Source organism: Panulirus ornatus, chromosome 11 (assembly GCF_036320965.1).
Source record: "Panulirus ornatus isolate Po-2019 chromosome 11, ASM3632096v1, whole genome shotgun sequence".
Lineage (NCBI taxonomy): Eukaryota > Metazoa > Arthropoda > Malacostraca > Decapoda > Palinuridae > Panulirus > Panulirus ornatus.
The window spans coordinates 14,522,333-14,526,054 of NC_092234.1; positions in this window are offsets into that span (position 1 = coordinate 14,522,333).

Consider the following 3,722-nt stretch of genomic DNA (forward strand, 5'->3'; position numbering starts at 1 on the left):
TTGATTTTATTAACCTTACTTCCATGAACCTCAAGTGTTTGATTACAGATTTGTTAATCTGCTGTGAACAGCTTGAAAATTGCAAAATAAAATTAGTAGTGGGTACAATGTCATGGGAAGTCACTGGCAAACTCATAAGCTGGTGGCACTCCTCAGAAATAAACTTTTTTAGAATATTTATTTCAAATTGGTTCAGTTTTCTGTGTTTGTGAGATGGAGGCAGGAACAGGCAAAGAAATGATGTATTCGCTCACATTCTTTCTCTAGCTGTTCTGCAATGCATAAAAACTACAGACTTTCCATGGTTACCCCTGACTGATTCATTTGCTTTGGTTCACCATTAACAGCACATTATGTTGTGCACGCATTTCAACCTCCTGCACGTTCAGTCCCCAAGCACTTGAAATCTTTTTTCATTCCATTCTTGCATCTTATTTCATGTCCCTCTTTTCACTGTCCTCTCTCAAACTATCCTCAATCATTCATTATATATGTTTTAATAATTTTCAGCACATCCTCAAGCTTTCAATCCATTCCCCCAATCCTATCTTACCATATCATTACTTAATCAAACCATCTCGCACCACATATTGTTCTTAAACATTTCGTTTCCAACTCATTCAACCCTCCATATATCCTTATGTATAGCACTTGCCTTGCATTCAATACATTATTGTAGGGCGTTCTAAACTTTTGCCTACCAAAGATTGACTTCCGTGCATTCCTTGTGTTCCCACAACCTTTGCATCCCACCCACTCTATATGACTTGTGTCCGCTTCCATGGTTCCACCATATTCACTGCCATGCCCACTCTCAGGTATCTAAATCACTCAAGTAATTTTTATACCCACCCTATATGACTTGTGTCCGCTTCCATGGTTTCACCATATTCACTGCCATGCCCATTCCCAGGTATCTAAATCACTCAATTCAAGTATTTTCTATTGAAACTCAAACACCACTAAGGTGTACTAGCGCTGCTAAACGTAATATTCGTGATTTTATTCACATTTACTCCACACACTCTCCCTAATCCAGATGCCAACTTCTCCAGTAACTCAAAATCTGCCACCAATGCCATGTCATCAGCCAACAAATGACTCGCTTTCGTCTCCCTCACCCACTACAGATGGCATACTTCACTTACCACTACATCCATAATCAAAACCATAGTTACCTCCCACTCACCGTCTCCCAGCTTGCACACAGGCCTTACTCCCCTGATAACTTGTTTCTATTTTTCCACACCACATAATCATAACACCTTCCACAAAGTATCTTCAAACCCTACCATATTCCTCCTCTAGATCCAGAAATGCCATATACAAATCCTTCAGTTTTTCTAAGCGCTTCTCATATTCTTCCACACAATGAACTGAACGCATGCATCCTCTACCACTCCTGAACCCATACACAAATGTTCCTGACCAATTATGATACTCTATTCATGCCACTAATTTCTCTTGCCACGACTCTAACTCTCCCATACAACTTACCATAGACAGTCAACAACTTGTACCTCTGTAATTAGAAAACATCTTTGTCCCCTCCACATTCATATATGCATTCCGCTAATTCTCAGGCTCCTCACCATGATCCTTGCATAAACTGAAAATCTAAGACACAAATCATAAAAACAGTCGCCCCCATAAATTCAACAGCAATATCATAACCATACTTATCATGCATGGCTTTCATCACCTTTCCACCAAACAATGTGTCATGACTTCTCATACCTTCCCAACCCAAATACCGTATCATCAAACGCATTCAACATTTTTTAATAAACTCTATCCTTTTCGCTACCTGTTACCACATTCCCATTTACCTTCTTCCTCTAAGTTACCATGTATTTTTTTTCTCGCATTATTTACTTCCAAAAGATCTATACTCCCTGAAGTTTGTCATTACTCGCTCCACCAACTCTCTTGTACTCTTCCCCCGGGCCCCTGCACCTTAATCGGACACTTTCTCTTGTGCCTCTCCTAACAATTAGCACCTCTTTACTCTTACTAGCAACGAATTGCTACCCTTCCTCAACAGCCCACTCTTGCATGCAACACTTCTCTCGCACGTCAACACTTTCCCTAAATACCTCCCATTCCTCAGTCACTACCCTAGGCATTTCTTCGCACGTCACTTTTCCAAACTGGGTTCCTTGCTACATCATCTCTCCTATAATTACCTCCTTTCCAAAAACATCAAGTCTTCACCCTGCACGAAGTTACACTGCGAGTGATGAAAGTCACTCACCTTTGGTAAGGCCCGTATCATTGGCAGTCTAGTACCAACAAAAAGAACTTGTTACTCCATAGTTGTCTACATTTCCTTACTACAGGAATAGTACAGCTTTTGGCAACAGAAATCTGTAGGAAGATCTTGGGTAACACCAGGACTTTCACAGGAATTAATCCTGGGATTGTCAAAATAATTAAACCATTGCTTTCACCATGTGACAAATACAGATCAGTTGCTCCTCTAAGCACATTCACATCCAATGTCTTGCATGTCTTTCAGTGTGTAATCCAATGATGCCCACATACCATCTTTCATCCTCGTCTAACGCATACTTGAACATGTCCCTTTGTAAACCAAGTATTCATTAATAAACGGGTAGTCTATATAATGGAACTGTGGAGGATCAGTCTCACTCAAAAGATAGTTTGCTGAACGCAATCTTCCCTAAACCATTGCCTGCGAGAAATCAAACAAGGCAATGAAAACCTTACCCTTAGATGCGACTGTGAAATGAACAGTATAAGTTCGACCCTCCACTTTACACCAGGGTTAAAGGAGGAGCCGATACTTGCGTGAAATCAGAATATCTTTTGAGGACTACTTTAGAGGCGACAATAATGAATCGGAAATAAAATCATTTATTCTCATACTTCTGCATACATTTTTTCACCTGATACCAGATAGATTCTCAGAAATCTCTTGTTGTTTCCCAGTCAACCATCTTTAACCCTATCCCTGTATTCTGTTTTCTACAGTTTTCTCCAGTGTCTTCCACCTTACTAACACCACCACTAGTAGATCTTTTGTCATCACCTGTAACACCACCACTAACACCATTTATGCAAACCCATTTGCAACCACCATTACTACCACTATACCCACCGCCCCCTTGATATCACCTCTGTCAGTACCATTACCATCGTCTGTACCACTCCCTCTGCAATCACCACTATTACCACGTGCAATCCCCTCTGCCACAAACACTACCAACTCATCTTACATGACCTATGCCATCCCCTTTACAATTACCTAAGTCGCCATTTCTGCAACCAGCCCATCTGCCAAAATCATGTCTACAACCAACATTACCATTATCCCTGCCACATTTTTCTCCATCTTTGCCAACCACTTTATAACCACCACTCTGCCAATCTCTGTGTAACCATTCCCTCTACCACTACACCATCTCACCACATCAGCCATTCCCAGTCACACTTAGGATTTATTTATTCGGCACATCATACAAACGCCATTCTTTATGACGAAACTATGACTATTTTAGTATTACTTTCAACGAGTTCTTGTCTGGGCCGTAAGCTCATCAAACGGAACATATACGGATCCAAAGTGTCGCGTATCGTAATGAAGTCACCATTATCCCATTATCATATATAGATAATGTGGTCCAATTCTAGGTCATTTATATTATACATTGAGGTCCAGGTCAAATAAACACATAAACCTTGCCCGGATAGGGATCAGT